The 27,999-nt window shown below is 38.7% G+C and overlaps 1 long non-coding RNA gene across 1 annotated transcript in view; it reads right to left on the reverse strand.

Annotated features, from left to right (window-relative positions):
- The window catches only part of LOC309870376, a 55,381-nt gene extending 38,699 nt beyond the window's left edge, over positions 1 to 16,682 (reverse strand). The window contains exons 1-3 of the long non-coding RNA XR_014314542.1: positions 16,604 to 16,682; positions 11,074 to 11,218; positions 5,524 to 5,619 (exon numbers count right to left, since the gene is read on the reverse strand). This is a non-coding gene — a long non-coding RNA (uncharacterized lncRNA). The remainder of the gene's footprint in view (positions 1 to 5,523; positions 5,620 to 11,073; positions 11,219 to 16,603) is intronic.
- Between the last annotated feature and the right edge of the window lie 11,317 nt (positions 16,683 to 27,999).

The raw sequence follows: 27,999 nt of genomic DNA on the forward strand, positions 1-27,999 counted from the left end.
TAATGACATGTATCAGGTGCAAAATGTTCTCGGTGCTAACTCTTTCCAAATAATCTTTAAAATAACAAGACTTGTTTGGTCTGTTAGAGTTTGGTTTTGAAAGACAAACATTTTATGTCTTACAAGTTCAACAATCAATACTGGGGAAGTAACTGTTTTCCCTGAATGCAGTCTTCATGACATCATTGGCTACCATAGATTTCTTCACATGGTCCTTTGCATGCCACAGTCTATGGCATATAACATCTTTCCTGATATCTACAAAATCAGAAGAAAAAAAATGAATGGAGCTGCTTAGCAGATTTTTCTCTTAGCATATAAAGTTAATAAAGAATTATCCACGGGTTCCTGGGTGGCTCAGTCAGTTGGGTGTCTGCCTTCGGCTCAGATCGCGATCTAGATTGAGCCCCGTGTCAGGCTCCCTGCTCAGAGGGCAGTCTGCTTCTCCCTCTCTCTCTCTCTCTCTCTCTCTGATCCTCCTTCTGGCTTGTGCTCTCTCTCTGTGTTTCAAATAAATAAAATCTTTAAAAAAAAAAAAAGAATTATCCATGCAAAGGTGAAACAAATCTCAAATTGTATATTTTGAAGAACACATGAAGAAAGTATAAAAAAATATCATTTACTTTCTACCTGAATGCCAAATGTGAAGACAGTGTTTAAACAGTGGTTCCCATATTCTATATAAAACTATATTGTATACTTCATAGAAAGTGAGGATATCATGTATGCTTGGGTTTTAGGATACAGCTCCCTTTTACAGACCTCTGCTTGGTAACTTTACCACCTCCTTCTAAAAGTTGGCTACCAACTTTTTTGTCAACAGGAGGGTCTCGTGACAGAATAGTTCAGGTAACCTCTGGTTAGTAGGTTTGATAAGTGGCACCTCTGCCTCTAGGATTCTCATCACCTGACCTTCTCCCAGTTCTGACTAATGAGCACAGGGCTCACCCACCTGCTGCTACTGTTACCAGTATTCCACATGTGCCAACTCTATCTACTGGATGAGAAGGCCAGCTGAATGGTTACGCAAAATCCCTTTGCACAAAAGTTTCATCCCCATTTCCAACCAGTTGTACATCAATCCACGAAGAATGCTTTATACTTTGGTGGTAGGTGTTTATATGCATTAATTTATTTAATTCTACAATACACTTTTGGTGTTTTACTATTGTCACTCTTCTACATCATAGACAATTAATTTCAGAAAACCACACAACCAGTAAGGGGCAGAGACAGAATTTAAATAGGTATTTCTGACTCCAGTGCACAGGTTATCTCCCATAATTCTCTGAATGTCTCCCCACCCCCATGTTTAGGGAGGATAGTTTGGTGGTTCAGAGTCAGGACTGCGGACTTAAAGGGTCTGGTTAAAAATCACTTCTCCGAATAAATGAAACAAGATGGGATTGGGAGGGAGACAAATCATAAGTGACTATTAATCTCACAAAACAAACTGAGGGTTGCTAGGGGGAGGGGGGTTGGGAGAAGGAAGGTGGGGTTATGGACATTGGGGAGGGTATGTGCTTTGGTGAGTGCTGTGAAGTGTGTAAACCTGGCTATTCACAGACCTGTACCCCTGGGGATAAAAATATATTATATGTTTATAAAAAATTAAAAATTTAAAATAAAGAAAACATCACTTCTCCGTTGATGACCTACTTGGCATCTCTAAACTTCAGTTCGTTTATAAAGTGGGTATAATGAGAGTATATAACTCATAGAGTTGGTATAAGTATTAAAGGCACTAGTATGTTTAAAGTGTTTATAATAATTCTTGCCATGTAGTAAATGCAATCAAATTAGCACTTATTATTTTATTTTTATCATATGGTAAAAAGATTCTACTGAAAAGCAAATGAGATATAGGGAGGAAGAGGGGTAGTAATACACTAATTCAATAGTCTGTTGTACAGTCTCAAAATTGGCAACTAGTCACTCAGTAAGTAGATCCAGAGGGAAATGGAGACACTGGGCAAGTGTGTTAGACTATTGGGCAAGGGAGGTACAGCAGGTCACAGTGGACAGTCACTATGGAGCAAAGGATGCTAGAAGCCTAAGGAAGGTCGAATCAACAAGAAGAAAGCACACAGACTCTGCTTTAAAATTTTGCTGAAAGTCAGCTCTGGTTGTATTTTATAGTATGCTGTCACTGGCAGCTTTATAGCATCACTTTTGGGCCCCCCTATTTTAGATATGACAATTGTCTTATGTTGATTCACTACTTTTCCAGAATGCCCATTTAGTACCAACAACAACAACAACAAAAAAAACAGAAAACAACTCTTTAACTCAGGCATGCTAATGGAATTTTGAACATTACTGTTCATTTGTATTTAACATTAAATACATAGGTGAATAATTATAAAACCACGTGGAGTTATAAATAGGACCTCTATTAAATCTAGGCCTTAAATATTCACTAGCTCCTAATTTGGGTCAAGATCTGGTATCTGATAAAGTCCACAGTATGTTTGAGAGCATTCCAAGTAACCTTTATTCTTCTTGATTTGATTTCCAACTTCTTTATTTAACATTCTAGTTCTTTGTCAGTGCCTCAGAGGACAGTATCCTGCCCAAGTAGCAGACTTAATGGCAGCTTTCAACTCTGTATTGTGCCTGGTCCTAAGATCTTAGAACACTCTAATCATCTTGTCACATTTTTAAAATTAAAGTGTTAATGGCATGATCAAAGATGGGGATTTCATTGAGAACTCTACCCAGGATTTACGCTGACTCTGACTCTGTGTACGTACTAGTCGCAAATATACAACACACTTTATTAGTTTACCATTCATGGTTATGCAAAAAATTGTATTATGCAGAGTAAAGGGTCATGAAAGTTCCTAAATCATAAGAGTAAAGATGAATCTATGTATAGTCTCAGTCCTCTGTTGCACAGAGAAATTCAGATTTTCTACTACCAGTCCAAACAGCCAACTACTATGTTAGAACAGTAGAAACCTGAATGCCTACTTCACAACACGAGACCAATGGGAGTACACCATATTGTTATAAATGCTTTGTGAATGTTTAATGGTGTCTAATATTTACTCCTTTGTATCCTTCCAATAAAATAAATTCTAATACTGAGTATGCTATAATTGCATGTGTGTTTGTTAGTGTATCAAAGATACAATATTAATTTAATCCATTTTTTTAAGTTTATAGTAAGACTCACAGTAATTATCTTTGTGCTAACACTTTGGTAGATACAAAAAGAAGTAAAAACTAAGATATTTCAAGTGTATGTGGCTGTCACCATATACAAAGTGTTTTCAGCGAAAAGGTTTCATTTGTCATTTGTAAGAATCCTGTGTGCTAGTTTGAATAGGATCAGTATTATTTTCCTCATTTTAGAGATTAAAAATCAAAACCAACTAACCAAGGGGGAAAAAGTTACAATTATTTGCCTAGAGTCACAACTAAGAAGTTGCAGAGCTGAGACCCAAACTTTGGTCTTCTGTCTCAAAAAATAACTGTTTTCTACTCTTAATTGGCCTATAGGCTCATTGCTGTGGCAAGACGTTCACAGAAACGTTGCCTTACAACCTCTTGAAATAAGACAGACAGTAAATAGGAACATAGTTGCCTGAATGAAAAGACAGCAGACATTCATCACGTGAGTAAGAAAAATCCTGGTGGCTTCTTTTGGTGGGAAAGGAACACCTTCCTAAGAGTTGGAATTCATGGATTCCAATGCTTTGTGTATCCCTAAAATGTGTAGCGACAGATGAGGAAAAGCCTGGATTGCACAGTGTGGCCAACACAGGTGAAATTGCAGCTTTGGGCATCTTGTGGCTAGGAGTTCCCGACCAGGCTGGCATGCCAGGGGTGCGGAAGGAACATGTTGGAGAGTAACAGGTAGTAGTGGGAGATAAAGCAGAAGAGATTCAAAGGTGTTAGAAAGCTTTATGTGAGGCAAGAAGTTTGGCCCAGATCCAGCAAATCACACTGAGTTGGAATAAAGGGAAAGATAATCCAGCAGCATGGTGTCAGGTGAATTAGAAGAGCCATCAAAATAACGTAGGCACTGTGAGGCTTCACATTAGGAATAACACCGAGGCACTGAAGAAGAAACCAAAGACTGTTCGGTACATGGTGATGAGTATGTGCTAAATGCAAAAAAACAAAGGACAAACCCGGATGGTTCCAGTTACCCGGCTCGATGATGGTGCCATTGACCCAAAACGAAAGCTAGTTGGTAAAGCTACCTCGGAGTGTATTGACGACTAATGGGGAGTATATTGATAATGTTTGCAAAATGGCTTCCCTTTTACTGAAAACAAGCAAGTCTCTTTAAGTTGAAGACAGGGGAATGATTGAGCCATGATTAGTTTGAACCTTTTATAAAACATCATAGTTCCTACTGCATCCTTGCGCGATAACCCTAAGGCATATTTTGAAAGTTTTAAAATTTGCCATTGGCAATGGTTTCAAGAACATACGGACCAGACCAAGTACCCAGAGGCTCTGGATGGAACTATATTTCCAAGGATTTCTTCTTGCAGAAGAAAGAAGGAAAGAAATTCATAGATATCAAGGACTGATATGCATAAGCATTATGTATGCGGGGCATCTAAATTTTTCTTCCTTTCCACAGCCCTAGGGAGTGCTTATAATCACCATCAATAAGGATGTTAATGGTGTGGAAATGGAACCTGAAAGACGCTGAGTAAAGTCAGAGTGGATGGAAGTGTGGATTCAAACCTCAGTCTTCTGCTTTTTTCTCCCTTTTTTGATTTGTATTTGGAAAAGAGTATCATTCTTCCTTAAATACATAATGAAAAAGGGAAAAGGACCAGCTATAAAGTGTCCTTATAAAAGAGAAAAGGAGGAAAAGGTATAAGATAGAAAAAGGACACCACTATCTTTAAAGTGCAAAATCATATGTAGAAAATAGGATTAATTTTAAGATAAAATAATAAAATATAAGCTGGATAAGTTAACACTAAAAGGATATCAAAGAAAGATACATTCAGTGGTGTAACATTATTTTTGATCTATTACATGGTAACATAGAATCTAAAAATGATCTCATATCCTGTGATAACATTAAGGGTACTTCCTGAGGTTAAAAAAAAAAGATAAAATAAGTGATAAAATGTTTTAATCTGAAATTTTAATTTTCCCATATTATGTAGAAATTGTGTATGATTTTTTTTCCATCTCTGAGTGTCAGACACCACATTTTGCCTCTCTGCCTCAGCAGACGTGTTATTCTCTCCAGCTCATACCTCAGACTAGCACCATCATCAAATCACACCTAAGGAAGTTCAAGAACAAAAACTCAAGGAACTGCCCACACAAAGGAACACGCTTGACCCATCCAGCACTCCAGAAAACAAAAATGTTTCTTTCTAATGGATGAATCACAAAACAATAGGGACCTTCTCACAAAAGAGCCAGATTCTTTTCTAACATGCAATTTTAAAGCAATTTCATAAGCACAAAAGATTTCAGTTAATGTTGGGTGTAGGAGAAGAAACACTTCACAATAAAATCCCTCCCTGAAACTTGACTCACTTTCAGGAGACTTCCACGTTGGCCATGCATCAGAATCACCCATGAAGTCTTAAGAAAACACTTGAAACTCTCAAGGTACAGCCCGGGCTTCCTGACCTGGGAAAAAAACAAAAACAAAAACAAAAACAAAACAAAACAAAACAAAAAATGAAAAACTCCCCAAGTGATTCTAATGCATGAGTGAAATGGAGAATTCTGATACAAGCAATACATAATTAGTTCTTGGTGAGCTTTCTCTGAAAGGAGTTAGTCAGGATACGGCCATACAAACTTTAAAAAAATAAAAAAAAGTGCCCCCTGATAAGAAGGATTGGACCACTAAGAAGAGTTACCTCGGTTTCCTTGCTCCTCGAAACAGCTGTGGCTGTACAATGTGCTCACCTCCAGGCTATTCCCTTCAGCAGCTGCAGTAAATTCCAAGCATATTTCCACTGCAAACCAACCCAACCTTTGAATCTAAATCCCTCCAAGTCTTTCCTAAAGTTTAACTGTAAATGTTCACTTTGGTTTAACTTTCCATTTGCCTTATATTAGTCAGCTGGTATGGTTTAAACATTTAGAGATAGAAAAGTTCGGAGAGGATCCATATTTTATTGCGACCAAACGTTAACTGGGTTGCTCATGCTATCTAGTATTTGACAACTATGGACGGTTGAAAATAATTGCTGTCAGGGAATCTTGGCTTTTTATTTAAAAAAAAAAATGACAGTGGAACATATACAATATTTATCGGGACTCTACGGTTGCTAGATGCCGGCATATGCACTGGGGATAGAATAGCGGCCTTAATTTGCTCGTATTCTAATCGGAAAGCACTCATTCGACAAATGTTTATTGAATGAGAGTAAAGTTGAGCAGGATGAACTCTCCACCTTCTGGGACATCACAGTCTCCACGAAGAGGTAGACATAAACAAAGACTTTCCCTACGGTGTACGAGGTGTCAGGATAAAAGTAGTTACAAAGGGCCGTGTGATCCCAAAGGAAGAGCAACCTATACGGGGAAAATGAGTAAAGGTCTTTCAGAGAAAGTCACATCTAAACTGGAAGAATGCATGGAATTTTCCAAGCACAGAAGAGAAGGAAGAGGTTTCCAAACAGAAGTACTTGTGCGAGTCTCAGAAACAACAAAATCATGGCACATTCGGGAAAGAAGGAAAACTTCATGAAACATGAACACAAGACTCACAGCCTTGGCACCTCTTTTGAGAACGTCATCAGACCTGTAGCTGTCTGTCCAGTTGACTGGCCTCCAGGCAATTCACAGGCAATCACCATACAAAAAGGCAGAGTGAGAGAGAATCTTCTCTCTCCGCCTGCCTGTCTTTGAGCTGGAACATCCCGTCTTCGACCTTCTGACTCTGACTGAACTTCTAGGATCAGCTCTTATGCTTCTCAGGCCTTGAGACATGAACTGGGATGACACCGTCAGATCTGATCTCCAGCTTGCTGACCGCTGCTCTTGGGACTTGGCCTCCATAACTCGCTAAGGAAATTTCTTATACTAAACATATATGCCATGTATACATGCATGTATATCCTATTGATTCTATAACTGTATGAGACCCAGAGGAATACAGTAAGCAATCCATAAACAAAATGGATGAATTAAAATGCTCTGTGTAGCTAAAATATGACAGGGGGATTAGAATATGAAGCTGAAGAGACATCAATAATAATAACAAGAGGGGTGTCTGGGTGGCTCAGTCCATTAAGCAGCTGCCTTCAGCTCAGGTCATGATCCCAGGGTCCTGGGATGGACCCCAGCTCCACGTGGGGCTCCCTACTCAATGCGGAGTCTGCCTCTCCCTCTTCCATGCCTCTCACCCCACCCCTGTTCATATACTCACACTTTCTCCCTCAAATAAATAAAATTTTTAAAGTAATAATAATAATAATGAGTTAAATATCCTATACCTTAATTATATGCAAAATTCTCTTGTCAAATACTTTTTTGTTAAAGATTTTATTTAACCCCGGCTCAGTGGGTTAAATATATACTCACACTTTCTCCCTCAAATAAATAAAATTTTTAAAGTAATAATAATAATAATGAGTTAAATATCCTATACCTTAATTATATGCAAAATTCTCTTGTCAAATACTTTTTTGTTAAAGATTTTATTTAACCCCGGCTCAGTGGGTTAAAGCCTCTGCCTTCAGCTCAGGTCATGATCCCAGGGTCCTGGGATGGAGCCCCACATCAGGGTTTCTGCTCAGCAGGGAGCCTGCTTCCCCCTCTCTCTCTTTGCCTGCTTCTCTGCCTACTTGTGATCTCTGTCTGTCAAGTAAATAAATAAAATATATTAAAAAAATTTTTTATTTACTTGACAGAGAGAGCACAGGCAAGGGGAATGGCAGGCAGAGGGAGAGAGAAGGCGGCTCCTCGTGAGCAAGGAGCTGGATACGGGATTCTGGGATCATGACATGAGCCCAAGGCAGACACCCAACCAACCGAGCCACCCAGGCATGGCGTCAAACACTTCAAGTGAACCCTCTCATGAGAGATGAGTACTTCTATTATCTTCATCCTACAGAGAAAGTCACTGAAGCTCAGAGAGATGAGGTAACTTTCTAAAGTCCCATTGTAAATGTTTTGTCTTCATTTCCCAAGTAGAAATATCTTTTTCATTATTTCTGTTCTTTCAAGTCAATCAGTTAACCAATTAAGCAACAAGAACATCGTGAGCTTGCTCCCAGGTGCCGTAGGTGATTTCCACTAAGAAAATGAAGCCCCTGACGGTGATCGCAGGCATCTTCCTGGCTTCGAGAAACACGAGGTCAAACACATTCCAAACACACGATGCCTTTGGACTGCCATTCTATTCTTCAGTTCTGTAACTAGTTATTTGCAAAAGAAAAAAGTAATTATAAAAGCAAAATAGGGGCGCCTGGGTGGCTCAGTGGGTTAAGCCGCTGCCTTCGGCTCAGGTCATGATCTCAGAGTCCTGGGATCGAGCCCCGCATTGGGCTCTCTGCTCAGCGGAGAGCCTGCTTCCCTCTCTCTCTCTCTGCCTGCCTCTCCATCTACTTGTGATTTCTCTCTGTCAAATAAATAAATAAAATCTTTAAAAAAAAAAAAAAAAAAAAAAAAGCAAAATAACTACTAATTACAAGCAACTGTAACTAAGGAAAACCAAGTTCAGTGAAGCATTTTAAACCATGTGTTCCAGTTCAGAAATGTGGAGTCCTGCTCATTAGTAATGTGGGAATTATGTTTTATACCAAAAACTAAAAAAACTAAAAAAATCTGTCCCGGTAGAGTTAATTAAAAAAAAAAAAAAAAAAAAAAGAACAAAACCTGCCCCCCTCACACAAGCCATCTAGATTAGCAACTTGGCAAACTTGTCCTATAAAAAGCCAGGTAGTAAATCTTTTTGTGGGTTATATAGTCTCTATCACAACTGTTCAGTCCCCCTGCCGTGGCATGAAAACAGCCATAGATAATAAGTGAATGTACGGATGTGCTGGGATCCCATAAATCTGTGTTTCCATAAGTGGCCAGTGGGTTGGATTTAGCCTAACAGTTGTAGTTGCCCAATCCCTGATCCAGAATCTTAAGTATCATATTCCCAGACTAGAAAACATAAGCAGGGAAAGATAAGCTACTTGCTCTGATGCGAATTACTTTTTGATCAAGTCTAACCTAGTGAATACTAGGACTTAGGAACAAGAATGGGTTAAGGAAGGTCGAAGCATGCCATCATAGTTACAAGATCAGGTACCAATATCTATCATAAATAAACAATTGCCAAAGATTCAGAGCAGTTACCACTTTACGACAGGAATCCACCATTTTGCTTATCATCATCCTTCATCAGCAGGCTCTTAAACATTATTTATTTATTTATTTAATTTGACAGAGAGAGCATAAGCAGGTAGAGCAGCAGGCAGAAGGAGAGGAAGAAGCAGGGTCCTCGCTGAGCCAGGAGCCTGAATGGGGCTTGATCCCAGGACCCTGGGATCAGGACCTGAGCCAAAGGCCGTTGCTTAACCAACTGAGCCACCCAGGCTCCCCCTCTTAAACATTATTGTTTCCCTCACATAAATTCCATTCTCCTACAGGCATCGGCCTGCCCTGAACAGGGTGGTTATTTCCAGACAATTATTGTGACAAGTAAGCCCATGCATAGAAAACCATTGGATAAAACTACCTGCTAATTATTTTTAGGTTATTTCTAATTATTTACCCAACTCCTAGCCGGAACAATCCATTCAATGGGAAATTTTCCCAGCCCCAAATTTCAAGTTTGTTGATTCAAATTGAGTTCCAAATCATAATAAATTGCTTTGGGGGATCTACAGCACAAATCTGACAAATTGTCTTCCCAGGACCCATTTCTGAGGATCAAACCTCCACTCACCTACGTGGTTCCCTTTGGTGCTACATAAAAAAATCCCATTCTAAGCCACCATTAGATAGTTTTGTATTAGTTTGCTAGGGCTACTGTGATGAAAGTATTACAAAAGGTATGGCTTAAAGAACAGAAATGTATTGGCTTACAGTTCTTGGGGACTAAATGTTTAAGATAAAGGTATCAGCATGGTTGGTTCCTTCTGAAGGTGGAAGAAGAGTCTGCGGTGTGCCTCTCTCTTGTAGCTGTCTGCTAGCAGTCTTTGGCATTCTTTGTCTTGTAGATACATCACTCCATATCTGTTTTCATGTTCCTAGGGTGCTCTCCCTGTGTACCCATTTTTCTCTGCGTCCAATGTCCCCTCTGTGTAAGAACACTAGTCCTGTTGGATTAGGATCCAACCTCATCTTCACTTGATTATCTGCAAAGACCTTCTTTCCAAATAGTCACATGCACAAGTGCTGGGCATAAGGACTTCAAGATCTTTTGTGGAGACACAATTCAACCCATAACAGGTCCCGACGTCTCCCAGGCTGGGCCAAGAAGAGTCCTTCTGGGGATTTTTAGAAATAGAATTTAGATGGTCCAGATGGCTGAAGGGGTTATAGGTAAAACTCAAGAGCTATTGGCAAACATGTTTTCCACCACACGGGAAAATCTCAGCAGCAGCAGGAGATAATAAAACTAACGCACACAAGGGGTGCCTGGGTGGCTCAGTGACGCAGCCAACTCTTGATTTCAACTCAGCTCATGATCTCAAGGCTGTGAGATTGAGCCCCATATTGGCTCCCCACTGGGCATGGAGCCTGCTTAAGATTCTCTGTCTCAGGACACCTAGGTGGCTCAGTTAGTTAAGCATCTGCCTTCAGCTCAGGTCATGATTCCAGCAGCCTGGGATCGAGTCCTGCATTGGGCTCCTTGCTCAGTGGAGAGCCTGCTTCTCTGCCTGCTCTTCCCCCGGTTGTACTTTATCTCTCTCTGACAAATAAATAAAATATTAAAAAAAAAAAAAAGATTCTCTGTCTCCCTCTGCCCCTCTTCACCCCATTCTCTCTCTTGCATATATGCTCTCTCTCTTTCTTAAAAAAAAAAAAAAAGTAACTTACACAAGAAATGCAAAACGTGGAGTTGATGGCATTTGAGTCCCTGGTGCCAGCTAGGGACTGTGTCTACAGTTCAACCTCAAACCCGTCTACCTGGATATCCATGTACATTCCGGGGTTCCAAGTTCTTGTTCTCAAATTGGAATTGCTATATTTCATGTGACAATATATTTTAATAGAGCTCCAGGCTTGAATGTAAAGAGGTTTCATCCTACAATTCAGGTGTATCTGGACAGACCTAGAGAACATGTAGGACAGAAATTTTAGTGGATTCTTTATTTGAGAAGTGAGAAGTCTTCAGAAAAAGAGATCATTCCAAGAGCAGAGAAAATCGAAGACCAATCAGATAGCAGTGCTCACTAACACTTTTCCTCCAGGTCAGCCCTGTAGAGTCCTGAGTGTACTGAAGGGTAAAAACTGAAAAGAAGAGGCATTTTATTAACTGAAATCTTACAGGTCATTGAGAGTACTAATCAACCTCATTATTGTTGTTGGTGGCTTTCACAACGGCAGGACAACACAGCCATCAGCTATCCATTGAACAACAGCAACATTGAGCAGCCAAAACAGGATGATAAGATTCCTACACCCGTGACTTTATGAGTAGGGGTGACATAATTGCCACTTTTGGTGGGATCATCCCAGTGAGCCCAAGAAAGAGGAAATAGAGTGCTCCACGTGGTATTTGGGAGGAATAGTTCCCAGTTGCATGTAAAAACATTTCCTAGGGATGCCCAGGACTATTTGAAGAAATGTATGAGGACTGGAATTCTACAAAGAAGAAAAGAAAAAAAAAAAAAAAAGAAAAAGCAACAGAGGATTCCTGTTTTATGACTGTTATTGTCATCTCACTCTTGTCCCTGATTTGGCTTAACCCAGACAAGAATCAATGGAAAAAAATGTGTATTTTTCCAAGAAATATTGAAATAACTTTTTCTATATTTTCAACAATCTACTGCATTTATGCCTTTACCAGCTCCTTATATATTTTGATTATAAAATAAGACCATTTTGGCATCTAATTATAAAAAAAGTCACAGTAATATTTTTTAATGTTTCATTTGAATGGTACCATAGGTTTCAAAGATAAGATCTAGACATCAGAAAATCTGCAATGGCAACTTTTGACCTTTTGTTGGTTTTTTATTACAAAGGACTACAAAAGAATGCTTTTAAAAATTATAACCAAAACATGAGTCATAAACCCAATAAATATTTAGGTTATAATGAAGTATTCTTTCAATTTAAAATGTCATTTTAAACCATACAATAAAATGTCATATAACTAAAACCCATTGTTTTAATTTCCCTTAAAGTTGTACGAACATTAGTAAACAACACATTTATTATTTTTTCATTTTACACATTCATTTTTTATACATTTATAAAATCAATAATATCTTGTTAACACTTCAGGTTGACTATGAGATCTTGTTAACACATTATGCTGGAGTTTTATTGTTATAAGAATTGAAGGAACCTTCAAAAGCTATCTGGTTTAGGATTTAACCTCTAATACAGAGTCTTTAAATTTTAATTTCCCAAGTGTATTTGCAGAATACAAGTGCCACCATTTTTTAAAAAAACACATGTTTTTTGTTGTTTTGATTTATTCAGTAAGAGGAATAATTTCCAGGGTCAACTAAATTTGGAAAAGTCTTGGTTAATCTTAAACAGGCTTCATAGCTGATCTTCAGATAATCTGTTCTTCTGAAATGTAATTTATTCTATTTGCCCAAATTTCTAGCGGCAGAAGGTTTATGTAGGGAATGGGTTAACATTTGGAAGAAAGTAACATCCCTTTTCTGGAAAAGCCACCGGGCAGATGCAAGCCAAGGATGTCCCCATAGGGCAGGGCAAACATCTCCCTCAGTTCTTTCTTTCCGAACTGCTGAAAAAGATCGACAAGCAGGTACATGCAGGAACTGCCAATACAGAGAGACCTTCTTCCCCCATCCCTGCACATATGCCTCCGCCTCAGCCCTAACTTTGTTTCAGAGAATTAAATTTAAAATCATATAAATCAATAGATTGTGTTTATCAACTTAAAACTCTACCATACACTATAGTAGTGTTATTATTATTATTTTGAGTTATAAATTATTCAGGGAAGAATTTCTGGAACCTGGGGATTTTTTAAAATAATAGTTAAAGTACACTGAGACAAAAAAAAGAAAATCTTTACTCTATTTAAATTACAAACTAAATCATTAAAATAATCTTTGAACAACCAGAGGGTTATTCATGGGACAGGTAAGTGCATTAGAAAAAAACCTATTTGTAATTCTTGCCATAGGAACTTGATGCTTGGAAAGTTAAATATACTTTTTCTCAAATGTTTCACTTCTTTCCCTACTTCGTAAACATGACTTCTGTATATAACAACACTTGTCACTTGATTATCAACAACTGCTTACATGAAACCACTGTGTAAAATGTGGTTAGAAACTATCAAGAAAACAGGGGAAAAAAACTTCCTATTTTTCAGTTTTATGGGGAAAAGAGTGTGATTAACAAAATAATGTATTTTAAAGAAACCAGAATATTGTTGAGACAACTAAGTCCATCAGTGGCTGTTTGAGAATGTACTATAATATGTTTTTAAATGAGGATCTTCTAAAATCAGGTATTTTGTTATACGAAGAGTTGAACCTATGGCATCGTATGCTGTAACTTAAAATTACCTTCTAATTTTTGAAGCCCTCTACTCTGAAGAGTAGGAGGGACATAGATCAACTCGGAGGAAAGAGTGGAGACTCATCAATTGGAAGACGCAAACTGAGAAAATAGAAAATTCAGAGAGAAATTTTAAGCAGATTTTTTAAAAGAAAAAGACTTTTAGAGGGAAGAGAATAGAAGCAAGGAGGAAGAAAAAGAAAGAGGGTAGAGAATAAAACTAAAGAGATTAAGAATAAATCTTTATCAAATATACGTTGTCTTAGCTCTTTTGTCTTCCCAAAAAAAAAAAAAAGAAAGAAAGAAAGAAAAGAAACTATTTTGAAGAAAACGTTGGCTACATTATGAAAAACACAAACTGTAACCGCTCAAGAATTACAGAACTGAAACTCTTCTGTCACCACAGTAACCCTTCTGCTTCGCAGTAATATGCCCTGCGAGGCATTTCTGGAACATGGTGAGTCCTCTGTTTTCTGATCTGCTCTGTGATCCTATGGCTCACTTCCTGCTCCTTCCATCATTTCATAGGCCCTTGTCCACAGGGGACTATACTAGACAGAGTGGTCTCCAAATACTAGAAATAAAGCTTCGGAAGTAGAAGATTCCAGGTCTATAGGCAGCATAGGGAGAAAATGGGAATTCTGTAGCCATCAGTGCAATGACTAATGCAGGCAGGTGTCAGTGATGTGAGGGGAAGCCTCCGTCTCAAAGCGACACTCCACAGATAACTTCTTAATTAAAAAGGAGAAAGTTCTTTCTCTGCTTGACTTATTTCGCTAAGCATGATACGCTCTAGTTCCATCCATGTTGTCGCAAATGGCAAGATTTCATTTCTTTTGATGGCTGCATAGTATTCCATTGTGTATATATACCACATCTTCTTGATCCATTCATCTGTGGATGGACATCTAGGTTCTTTCCATAGTTTGGCTATTGTGGACATTGCTGCTATAAACATTCGGGTGCATGTGCCCCTTTGGATCACTACATTTGTATCTTTAGGGTAAATACCCAATAGTGCAATTGGGTGTGGTGAAAAATAATGAATACTGTTATGCTAAAAATAAAAAATAAATTTAAAAAAAAAAAAAAAAAAAAAAAAAAAAAGGAGAAAGTTCGTCTTTATTATGGAGAAATCTGGCAGTTGCCATCTCCGTCAGGTAATCAAACTAAGCATCTCTGACAGTGGGGCGACCTGACATTCACCTCTGTACTTTGTCCCTGCTCAAACTATTTTAACCTAAATCCAGTCGTGAGGAAACAATTAAACAGAGAATTTGGGACACTCTGCGTGACAAGTGACCTGACTTCTCAAAAGAGATAACAGCATGAGAAACAAAAAGTGGGAAAACTGTCCTGTGCATAGAGGAAGGATACAATACTCAAATGTTAGGCATGAGCCTCGATCAGTTCCTAGATTAAAAAAAAAAGCTATAAAAACATTGGGGGGGCGGGTAGATATAGATATTATGTTAGATGATGTTATTTCTTAGGTGTGAAAGATTTGTTACGTAAGAGAATATCCTTATCATTAAAAAATGCAGGTTAATACATTTGGATGTCTGCAATTTACTTTCAAAATAGGTCACCAAAATCTGTGCGTGTGCATGTGTGTCTCTGTGCATGCGTGCGTGTATTTAAGACATAAATCAAATGTGGCACGATAACAATTGGTAGACTAGGTAAAGGGTATACAAGTATTCGTTACATTATTCTAAAATTTTTGGAGGTCTAAAAATGTTCTAAGTAAAAAGTTGGACAGTGGGGGGACCATCGGGAAATTGTTGGCTTTGAAATCAGAGAACCTAGAGTCTCAGGCTGCTGTTTTCCCCTTGGGCAAACCATTCTGAGCATGAGAAGGGTAAACTCACTGATGTACCCCTATAAGAGAGTTGTAAGGATGAACAATGTGCACAAAGGGGTGTTTGTAAACTCTAAAGCACATCGAGGTCCTTACCCTGGAGTCCAAGGAGAGAAGACAGGGTTCCATGAATTTGAATTGAGAAAAAAACTACACCTTTGCTTTCAGGAGACTCTAACTGAAATGTAACATTTCCTCCAAGTATACACATAAGCAAGTATACACATAAGTTCACATGAGTGAACATGTCACGTGTCTAATGCATGGTAGGAGCTCAACAAATGTTAGCTCTGTTATCATCATGGTTAATGTTTTTTTTAAGTTGCACAAATGCGGTTCATGAGAAGTATGAGTCAGTCACGGAGCTCTTACAATCCTGCATCCGCTTTTTCCTTTCACATCCAAAAAGACACACCTACTCTGAGCCAATACTATGGGACAGATGCTTTATCACTGACTCATGCTTTCCATGGCTTTCATTTGTGCAACTTTTAAAAATACGTTTTAACAATAACAGAGCTAATTCAATGTATCCAAAATGGAACTCCTGGTCTCCCCAACAGGACTGGGGGAAAAAAAAAAAAAAGAAAAGAAAAAACAATCTGCTCACTCAGAGCCTCTCCCACAGTGGTGTTCTATCTGTCCAGGTGCTCAGGTCAAACGTGTTGGAATCATCCTTGACTCCTCTTTTCTCCACTCCACCTCGGCTCCCGCAGGAAATTCTGCTGGCTCTCACTTTAAAATACATCTAAAGGGCTAGCCTCTCTGACCGAAGCCACCATCCCTTCCCACCCAGACACTAAGGCAGGGGCTCCCTCAAAGTCTCTTTGCATCTCCTCCTGCCCTCTTTCATCGGCTCTCCTTTTAAATATGCTACATCGTGTCATTCCTCTCCTTAAAATCTTGCAGTGCTTTCCATTTCCCTCAGAGTAAAAACCAAAGTCCTTCCAACAGTCTCAAGAACACTTAGGATTAGATGTCCCCTCACTTCCGTGGCCTCAACTCCTACCACTCTCTCCCTGCACCCCACCCACCCACACCGTCCTAGACACACTGGCTGGCTTCCTCGCGGTCCCCTCAACATACCAGCTGTGCTCCCAACCTGGGACATTTGCATTGGCTGTTCCCGCTGCCCTGGAATGCTTTTTCCCCAGATATTCATGTGGCTGATTCCATCATCTACATCTCTGCTCAAGTCACTTCCTTACTAAAAGCCTACTCTGACGCTCCTACTTAAAATAGCAACCCACTTCATGTTGCCTAACCGCCCTTACCCTGTTCTACTTTTTGTGTCTATAATGCTTATCACCTTCTAACAGACGAATAATTTATTTATATGTTGTCTGGCTCTCCCTGCTGGATTATAAGCTCCACTTGAGGCAAAGATTTGTTGTTGTTGTTGTTTACTCATATATTTTTTTAAAGTTATGTTTTCATTTTTTACTTTTGTTGGGTTTTTGAAATTTTACTGTGATAAATCCACATAACACACAATTCACTACGTTAATCATTTTGAAAGGTACAGTTCAGTCATATTAAGCACTTTGCTATTATTACGCAGCCATTGCTAACCTAAAACAAGAAAAGGTCAAAATGCCTAAAATCCATCCTGTGATACCCTTTAAGAGTAGTGAGCAAGAAAACTCTTTTAGAAAGACATAGGGTTATGTCATTCCAATTTACTTCCTCCCAGTCTCTAGGAAACACCCCAGAATCTTTGGCAGAACTGCTCATAAGCTAAGAGTCAGGCTACACTGGGGCTCAAAGCAGAGCTGTGAGCAGCAGTAAGGAGGGACCCCTCCACACCCCTGAGAGCAGCTGGGTGAGGGGGAGAGGGGGAAGGACCAGAGCTAGTCGGGACTGGGAGAGGCAACAGGAGCAAACATCGGTCACTGGGGAGGCAGCATGAGCCAGGAGAGGTGGGGAGGTTGAGAGGTCCAGGAGTTTACATGGGTGGATTTTTCTTTTTTCAGGATTTTATGTATTTATTTGAGAGAGAGAGAGAGCGAGAGAGAGAGCACACAAGCCAGGATGGGTGGGGGGAGGTGGGCAGAGGAGCTGCAGAGGGAAAGCAAGAAGCAGTCTTCCCGCTGAGTAGAGAGCCTGGCCCGGGGCTCCATCCGGGGACCCCAGGGTCATGACCAGAACCAAAGGCAGATGCTTAACCCACTGAACCACCCAGGTGCCCCGACCTTGCTGGTCTTTTAAGCTAAACCCTGAAAACCTTTATTTATTCCTCCTGCTCTCCAGGGCCATTATTCCAAGGAATGAGGAAGCACAATTAGGTCAACTCAATGGACTTTCTCTATTTTGAATTAAAGTTCCACCACGAAATGGGTCCTAGAAGGTCTGTGTGTCCTAACTCATAGATATCTTGTATTCCAACATTTCACACTGGTTGAATCTTTCATCAGACTGTGGGTTAAGTCTCTCCATATGATTAGATCTGAAAAGTTCAAACTGATTTCCGATGGCTGTTGAACAAAGTGATACTGTCTCCTTCATGTCGCAGACCCTTATTTCTCGTCTGGTGCTTCTATTTTTAAAAGCTTCTCTTGCGACACCTAGATGAAAAGCTCTAGGATTTGGGAGGGTAACGGTGTAAGACATTACGTGGTGAGAAAAATGGTTCTGCTCTCATAGGCCCTTTCAACTGGCCACAGCCCAAACTCACAGGAAGCACACAGCGTCTCAGAACCTGAACGCCATGAATCTCAGAAGATTCACCCAGTGTCCCCCTTCTTTCAACTGCTTCAAACCTCTGGAAGAATTGATACCTCTTCTTACCTAGAATGTGCTGGTGTATCTTCTAAATGCTTATCGATATCTCTGGGGGACGCTTGTCCCCAGAGTTTCTCCCTTATCTTTGAGGACAGCAGCCTATACCCTGTAATCATGCGGCGAAGTAGGTTTTAGTCTTTGAGCAAATCAGGGAACTTCTCTAAGATTTAACACTGTAATCTGTAAAATGAGGAAATTAGATCAGATCAATGTTTACCATATTATATGCTAAGGAAATGGTGGTTTTGTGTGACGATTAACAGAGATATTTCACAAAGCAAGATTTCACAGCAAATGAAACTCGGTCTATATTTGATACTCACAGCACATCAATTTTGACCAGACTCAGTAGTAGCCCTAGTGTTCAGTAGCTAATTCCCATATTGGATAGAGCAACTCTAGAACAATCACAGTCCATCGCCTGGAGAGAGCACTTTGCCATCCCGATCAAATCAGGTTTCGTTAACAGGGGAGAAGAGAGGTTGGAATGGATCTGAATAGAGGCAAATAACAATGACTATTACATCAATGCAATTATTCAAATTATTACTGATTATCTGGAATTGTCGAATAAAAGAGAAATTAGGTGGTTTCTGTTTAAGAATGCAGGGAAGTCCACAAACTATTTTAAAAGTTTTATGTACAATTAAACTAAAAAATGTTTTTGTGTTCTTCAGAAAACTCAGCATCACACATGGACTCATGTCCCCAGACTGTACACACTTAATGAATGTTTACTGATAGCCTTATAGTATTTTTTTTTTTTTTTCAGTTCCTTCAGTAGCCTTTCTCTCTGACCCCTGGGTCTCTCCTCTAGTCCCACTTTCCCATCCCTAAATCTGGTTGACTCTAAGTCATCTTTCAGGTTTCAGATTAAATGCTATTGCCTCAGGAAACCCTTTTACTAACTCTCTATAATTATATCATATATTTTCATGGCTGCTTGTCATCTACCTATCATTATGTTCATTGTACATTACTATAATTATTTCTTTTATTGTCCATCTCCCTCACTATATTATATGCCCCACAAGGTCTAAGATCATGTCTGCTTTTGCACAGCAGGATCTAGCAACTGTCTGCCCCATGTTTAATATACACATTCAAATGGATAAATGGAATACTGTGAAGAAAGGAAATGGAAGACAGGCTTAACATAAATGAGTAATAGTGCACTGTGGCTAAGGATACTAAGAAGCATGAACAAGATGCTAAGGAATACAAAAAAGGTGAGTTTAGCCTTAAAAAATGTGTTCACCAGGTAGTCAAGGTGGGTAAGAGCATTTCAAGCATAAGAGATAATACTCTGGCAAAACAGAAACAAAAACAAACAAAACAAAAAACTAATAAAATCCCGAATCAAAGCAACTGCAGTGGAAGAAGGTGATTAGAAATTCAAGATATACTTTTAAAGTAAAATCAACAAGACTTATTGAGGGATGGGTTATGAAAGTTGAGGAAACAGAAGGTGTTCGAGAGGACTTCTACAGCTGGATTTGTGATAATACCATTCATCAAGTAGGGATTAAAAGAGAAGTAAATGTTTCAGAAGACTAAAACATTAGCTAAGCTTAGTAGAAACAGAGTTTTAGGTTGGAGAAACTTTCAGGTCTAGGGGTAGGAAACCAGAAGTTTGACATAGAAGACATATTTGAGAGAATCTATGGAAACAAAGATAGTTGAAAACATGGGCACAAATGAAATTGGGCTCAACTTAATAAACATCCACAAGAACATGGCCTATAAAGTAATACAATTGCTTCTTTAAAGAAAACCAGCATCACTTAAACATCCAAATGAATGATGCTTCTTTCAAATGAGTCACCTCAGGAGGCCCTGAATTCATGCTGGCTCTACTTCTATTATTGCTAAAAATATATTCAACATTCCTTTTTTGGGGCCATCCTTTAAAAAGTGAACAAGATATTCTTTTGAATATCCTCAGTATTGGGAAGCTTTCCATGCTTCAGGATAAATGTGATGGGGGGAACAAAACAAAATTCAGGGCCAAGTCTGATGAATAAGGGGAATGAATGATCATATTGTATAAAATCAATTTGGCTCAAAAGAGAAGAGTAGCAAGTAGCAAGAAAGATTCTTACATGACTTATATCTGTATCTTAAAGCAATTTTAATTCAACAAATATTTCCTGCCATGTCTATGGGCCAGGCACTGTGTTCATATGTGCACAATAGCGAAAGGGAAGCTCCTGATGTATTTTGAGCAATAGCACATTTAAATAAGCATCATTTGAATAAGTATTCAGCTTCCACGGTTGACTCCTTTGAAAAAACATATTACTTAAAAAAGTATTCTATCTTCCTCTGCCTCCCAAACTCCACATGTATCTCTCTTTGGCACCATATTCATGTGATACCTTTAGTAGCCCTCCATGTCTGTTTGCCTCACAAGAGGATAGGATTATCTTATTCAGCATTTAGCACAGTGCCTAACACAAAGTACTGATAAACCATTACCTATTTATTGAATAGGGAGAGAGTGAGTGAGTGAATGCATCATTTTAAGACTTCAAATTTCCGTTCGAATGAACTGTCCTCAGAGAGCCCCTTCCTAATCAGTCTACCTAAATATCCACACCCACCTTCCCCTGTCAGTCTCTGCCTTTTCCTTCTTTTTTATTCCAGAGTGTTTATATATATATTGAAATTATATATGTACTTACCTGTTTGTGTTTTATTGTATGTCTCTCTCAGTAGGACATAACCTTCATGAGAGTAGCAGTCTTGCCTGGGTTTTTCACAGATGCACCCCCCAGTGCCCAGAACAGTGCTGATACAGTAGTTTCTTTTCAGATAAATATATGCATGCTTCAGCTACACATTTCTATGTAATAAATTACCCCCAAACTTAGTGGCTTAAAACAACAATCCTCTTATTGTGACTTTGTGATTGTATGGCTCAGGAATTAGGGCAGGGCTCAGCTGGGAGATTCTTCTGGTAACTGAGGAGCCTCAGTGATTTTCAGCAGGTGGTTGCATTGGGCTGAGGTATCTAAGACAGCTTTTCTCACACTTCCGACTCCTTGGCAGGGATGATTGGAAGCTTGGGCTTATGTTGGTCATGATGACCAGCATGCCTACACATGACCTCTCCAACATGGTGGTGCCAAGGCAGTCAGACTTCTTCTTTGCTAGTTGAGAGGTTCCAAAGTGAGCATTGAAGGAGGTACAGGTAGAAGATGCCAGACTTCTTTGTACTTAGTTTCAGAAGTCCCACTCTGTCATGTTCTATTCACCAAGCATGTCACTAAGTCTCACCTGTGTTCAAAAAAAGGAGAATTAGACTCCATCTCTCAAAGACAGGCTTAGCAAAGAATTTATGGCCATGTTTTCATCTTCTGTATTGCATAAAGGGAAAAAATTACTATGTAAAATTGGGTAGGAATCTAAAACAAAACACTGATTGCTAAATGAACCAGACATACGTAGCCAAGATGAGAAGAAATTACAACCCAGAATTGTTCCCTCTACCCACAGAAAGTTCAAACTCTTGGAAAATTGTATCTACTAAAACTTGCAGTATATCGACCACTCTGCTGAGCATGTTATATACATTCTTATTTAGTCCACACAAACCACACATCTGAGTGGATATTACTGTAATCACCCCCATTTTACAGATGAATAACTGAGACACAGAGACATCACGTAATTGGTCAAAATTACACAATTAGGGAGTGATAGGAACAGGTAGTTAAACTCCAGAGCCCACATTCTTAACCCTCTTGAAGCAGGCATCATAATGTATTGCAAGGCTGATATTTCTCCCTAAGAATGAGCAGGAAGGAACTATTTTAAGAAAGAGAAAGGGGTGTGAGTTTTAGAATCAGGCATGTCATAACCCTACCTCTTCCTAGTAATAACTGCAACTCCGGGTGAGTTATTTAACCTCGTTACTCATCTGTAAAATAGGACTGGTAATATCTAGTTTGTAGGATACAGTGAAGATGAAAGTGAATATTTTAAAGTACCTAGAATAGAGCCATCACTTAGAAAGACTTTAAAAGTGTTAGTTCCTTTCTCAGCTACATAACGAGTGCCCTACTTATAGGGGAATCAATCCCATCGTATGTCGCAATTTTTCAGAATTTCTTCTGGCATAATTAAATATTTATACCAAGAGGGAAAAAAAAGAGAGAGAGAGAGAGACTCCAGAAATTTAGATCTATCTGTCTCCCTTAGCTGGTGCCGTTTCTGCCTTATCTAGTGTGGACAATAGGATCGATTCTAACAAAAGCAAGGTTGCCACTGACAGAGTAGTAGGGAGCTGTCAACACAATTTTTCATTGGCAATAGAAATAGTTTTAGAAAAGGCTGACTTTTTAGTTAAAATTAGAATGAGAATGGCCTATAAAATAATATTGGAAAGAAAAATGTTCTAGATTTAGTATCCAGTTCCATGTTCTACTATAGTATCATGGGATGGGGAGGGAATGGTGGTATTAAGGGCATCCACATTTCTAACTTTTGCAATCTTACCACGATGCTTAACATGAATGTATTTTATTACCAATAGTATATAGTCACAGTTTTGTAAGAAAATTTTCTTCTCTACAGCTAAAAGCACAAGATGGGCATCCAGCCACCTATGACTGTTACGTATAATAATTTATGCTACTATTTTAAGGCTTACATTAGCTACTCTCCTGACAAATAACAAAGAATATCGGTTGCATTTCCCATGCTCAAATACCATATTCTCTGAAAAACTTTGAGAAATAAGCTTGAGTGCAAGCATACAGCCCAAGTATATAGAACATAAGTGCACCATTAGAGTATAGAAGAAGTAGGACAGCTTGCAGTAACCTATGGAAAAAGCTTGTAACTAACAGAAGAAGGAGGAGGAAACAGTAGCTGGAGGTCAAGTGCAGAATAATTTAGCACAGAGCCTGGACTAATACATGGCAAACACAAAAGATGAAAACATTCTTCAACTCTAATAATACTATATTTACAAGCACCTCATTTGAAGACCGGAACTGGGGTTTTGTATCCTGGAGTAGGAAGATATACTCTAAAGCCGTAAGATATAATTGTAGAAGTAAGAGAAATGGGCAGGGAACAAGGCTGATTATTCTGATCTTCTTGAAAATTCTGAAGCTATTTTTTACAAATAGGGAGACCAGCAGAAGCCCTGGGATCTTGAAGAGAACAGATTCATGTATCCTGAAGAGGATACATGGATGATCGAGGACACTGCTTAGGCTCTGAGAAAGGAGTCTCTGAAGGTGAAATTGTGCTGTTGACACAGCATTAGGTTGGGGGACGGGCAATTAGGAAACGAAGACTTCTTTGGCCAGTGACTTACAAAGGCGGCACAGATCTCTGTTAATTATACAATAAGTGCATTTCTGAAAGCCTCCTATCAATTAACCAGTGGAGACAAATTAAAGGGATAATGGTTTACCCTTTGTCCATTAAGTCACTATACCACTAAGTGCAGCAGCCAAACAAGAAAATAAAAATCAAAGGAAAGTGGGCTTTTTGTCATGGATGGTATTCAAATGCTGTAAAACTCTATGACTCTTTACAGTCACGGAAAATTTTACAAATGTTTGCACTAAGAAATTTTGTGATTAGTTCATGTGCTAAATGAGATACAGTGGAAAAGCTACAGGGAAGAAACTCTGAAAGTCACATGTGTATCCATACCCTGAGTCATCATTGTGGCAAGAATGCAAACTGGCTGATTGCTACACATCCTGGCGGGGTTCTGTTGTTGTTGTTGTTGTTTTTCTTCTTTGGGGGGGCCAGAAGAGTGACACACATTTGCACAAGGGCAAATAATGAATGGCAACTCAGGTGTAATAGTAGAGCAGGCGGTTTTGGAAGGGAACTGTTATGAATGTAAATGTCCTTGGCTCTTTGTGTGTTCTATGATTTGAGACCCACCCAAAGGGGTGCCTGTTCTCTGACCAAAACTCTCTCCTACTTACTGAGGTGTGTACGGTTCACACCATCCCTTATCGCTTTCGGTTTAGAGGTGGAAAGGAAGACCCTAGGTCTGTTGGTCAATGAAGCCAGGATGGAGAACCAGGAAGAAGGGGTCTGGGCAGCACAGAAGGGCTTTGGATACAGAAAGGTCAGTAGGCAGGAAAGGGAAGGCACCCCAAATATTGTCTAAGAGTTTGGTGCAAAGAGAATAAAAGTTTCATCATATTTTCTTTTTTTTTTTTTTTTGAGGTAAATTCTTATTTACCTTTTTTAAATTATTATTATTATTCTTTTTTTTACCCATAATATATTATTATTATTATTATTATTATTATTATTATTTTACCCATCCCAGGAGTTTGATAATTTTTTGTCTTTTTATCTTACTCACTGAATTGGCCATTTTGGCCTCAATTATTTTCACTGCCAGAGTTGTGTTTTGTGTATTTATTACGAAGGCTTTGTTTCTTTTTGGAAAGTAATTCTGCTGTTTGGCTCCTTCCCAGATCAATTCTTTCGAATCACCATTAATGGAGATTGACTTTGACAACTTTCAGCTTTAGATGGAGTAAATGCTTTAATCTACAGAGATTTATATCAAATCCACAATATATTTTTATCTAAATCTTTGGAGAGGTTCATGTAGAGTGATTATTAGAACCATATGTATATGCTATAGAAACTTTTATATACATAGAACTTTCAAATTTGTTTTATGTATATATGTATATGTGTGTGAGACAGAAAGAGACAAAGACATACATTTGTCCTTTTTAAAATTTAATTTAACATCTTATGACAATCTGTCTACATGGCTACTCTTGTTCTAGATGAGAACTTGTATCTACAGGATTATTGAAAAATCCCCATGGGCCTGTATAAGTTACTAAAGAAATATGAGGAACCTATAGATTTCATTTTTAGAGAAATTATTCATTGAACATGATTCACTGATAGTTTAACTTTCTAGTAATACAAGTATAAATAGGACTTTTCTTAGAATTATAAGGGTCCTTAGAGATCACGGAATTCCAAGTTTCCATTGAGTGCAAAAATCTCCGACATAATCATGCAGATTTTGCTTTAAGAATTCTCATTTCTAGAGATGAGGAACTCTAAGTTTTTTTTTTTTTAATTTCTATTTTATTTTATTTATTTTTTTGACAGACAGAGTTCACAAGTAGGCAGAGAGGCAGGCAGAGAAGGGGGGTGAAAAGCAGGCTCCCAGCTAAGCAGAGAGCCCAATGCAGGGCTCAATCCTAGGACCCTGGGATCATGACCTGAGCCAAAGGAGAGGCTTTAACACACTGAGCCACCCACGTGCTCCAGAACTCACTGTTTTGTAAACAGATACATTCCAAGCCTAACTGGGAATGAGTTTGAATGCCTCTCCATTATTTTTCTTCCCCTCCAATTTAATTTACTTTGGAATCCTATAGAGTCCAATCCCTTAATATTTCCCCTCATCTCCACCCCCTAGGACCACTTCCTTCATTTATGTTCTCATCACTTTCACTTGTGTTCCTGAAATGGCCCAGCCTTCTGGGAGAGTTGTCCCCATTCCTTGCAATGATTAATTCGTAATGCTGTCAGAGTGACTTCTTAGAACACAAATATGATCCTATCATCCATTGCTTAAAACCAGACTTCTTGGCACCATACTGAAGACTCTGATCCCAGCCAACCTCCTTCTCTCCACCCTCATTCTCAAATCCACCTTTCAGTTATATTCCATACTCCAGCCATTATGAATAACCTGTAATTTGTAAAGAGCTCAGACCTCCCTATTTTTGTATCTGTTATTCCTCCTACCTGAAGAGTCTTCTCCTCTTGCCTCCTATGGCTAAGTTAATTTCTAAAAATCCATGTTGATACAAAAGTTGCGTATTCATCCTTCCTGATGGACACTACAGACAAAGGGCTGTTATGCAAGATCTATAAAGAACTCCTCAAACACAACACTCAAAAAACAGATAATCATGTCAAAAAATGGGCAGAAGACATGAACAGACACTTCTCCAAAGAAGACATATAAATGGCTAACAGACACATGAAAAAATGTTCACCATCAGTAGCCATCAGGGAGATTCAAGTCAAAACCACGCTGAGATATTATCTTACACCAGTTAGAATGGCCAAAATTAACAAGACAGAAAACAACAAGTGTTGGAGAGGATGTGAAGAGAGGGGAAACCTCTTACACTGTTGGTGGGAATGCAACTTGGTGCAGCCACTTTGGAAAACAGTGTGGAGATTCCTTAAGAAATTAAAACTAGAGCTACCCTATGACCCTGCAATTGCACTACTGTGTACTTACCCCAAAGACACAGATGTAGTGAAAAGAAGGGCCATCTATACCTCAATGTTCATAGCAGCAATGGCCACAATTGCCAAATTGTGGAAAGAACCAAGATGCCCTTCAACGGACAAATGGATAAAGAAGGTATGGTCCATATAAAAATAATTTTTAAAAGATATGTAGAAAATTTCCCTTACATTTCCCCCTGGCTTTCCTTAATCTGTTAAGCATCAATTGAATTTATAAATAGAGTATATATAATATAGGGATTTATTTGTCAGTGTGAAGCATCTATTTAGGCTGCTGTTGGTTTTTTTCAGAATGAGTTCTACCTGCTACATCACAGATGCGCAAACTATTCAGCTACTCAAAAGCTGTTATTGTTATAGTGCTGAAAGTTATGTCAAGTAAGTGCTTCTCTCTCTGTTTTAGACCTGAACGGATAGGGTTGTAATGAATTCACTGACTTGCTACATGTCTTCTTAAATCCCAACAATAAGGTGCCTGAAATGATATAACAGATTTTATGGCCTCCAAAACGTTTCCGGTCATTAAATGTCTCTATACCTTACTTTTACCCTGACTGGCCTCATGTAATAACTTAAATAATGACAGCTTCTAGAATTTACTGATAAAGTAGTACTTCAGTTTATTATTTAGGTTTCTAGATATACATTTTAAAGCCCGGTTATGAAGATTAATTAGAAAGAAAGCATTTTACTTCACAGTAAAATATTTAAATAAACTATTCTTTCCTTGCAAATTTCAATTATTACTGATTTATTTCTGAGTTAATGAAGTACAGCATTGCTACATATTTTAGATGTATATCTAACTGTTAGCTCTCAGTGCATTAGCAGTCATCAATCTGTCTTTCAGAATCTTAGAAATCATCATATAGAGTATAAATTTATTTTTGAAAGTGCTCTCAGGGTATCTACAGTGATATTTTTGGATTTAATGTCAGAGGGCCATAGCCTCATTATTTTGCTTAGAAATTTGTGGCTTAGTTTTTGCATCTATACGAAGGATCTCATAGCCTCCATCTATAAGCGGCTTATCCAGTATGTTAATTTTTTTAATGCTGCTCAAAAAAAGAGGCTGCCTTCTTCTGATAAACCCCAGACTTTAATAACACATCCTCTGAATTAATTCTGTAAATGCAGTACTAAAGTTCAGCACAGCGGTCTGGGCTTTTTAATTAGCTCGCAGCTGCATGGCCGGGATAACATTTCTTGTTGAGGAGGTAGCTTGGTGTTCATTATTTCGGCCCCTGTTCAGAGTTCAGTGGTCATTTTCAGCTTTCTTAAAGAATTGCTTGTCTTTGTTTTCAGGGAAAGACCATACGTCTTTGCTTAATCATTACCCAGAAACACTTACCAGTGTTCTTGCCATGACTGTACAGCCATTGATTTGGCCTGAGTGTAAAAAATGGTGGCAATCTTCT

The sequence above is a fragment of the Mustela nivalis genome (assembly GCF_964662115.1).
Source record: "Mustela nivalis genome assembly, chromosome: 7".
Lineage (NCBI taxonomy): Eukaryota > Metazoa > Chordata > Mammalia > Carnivora > Mustelidae > Mustela > Mustela nivalis.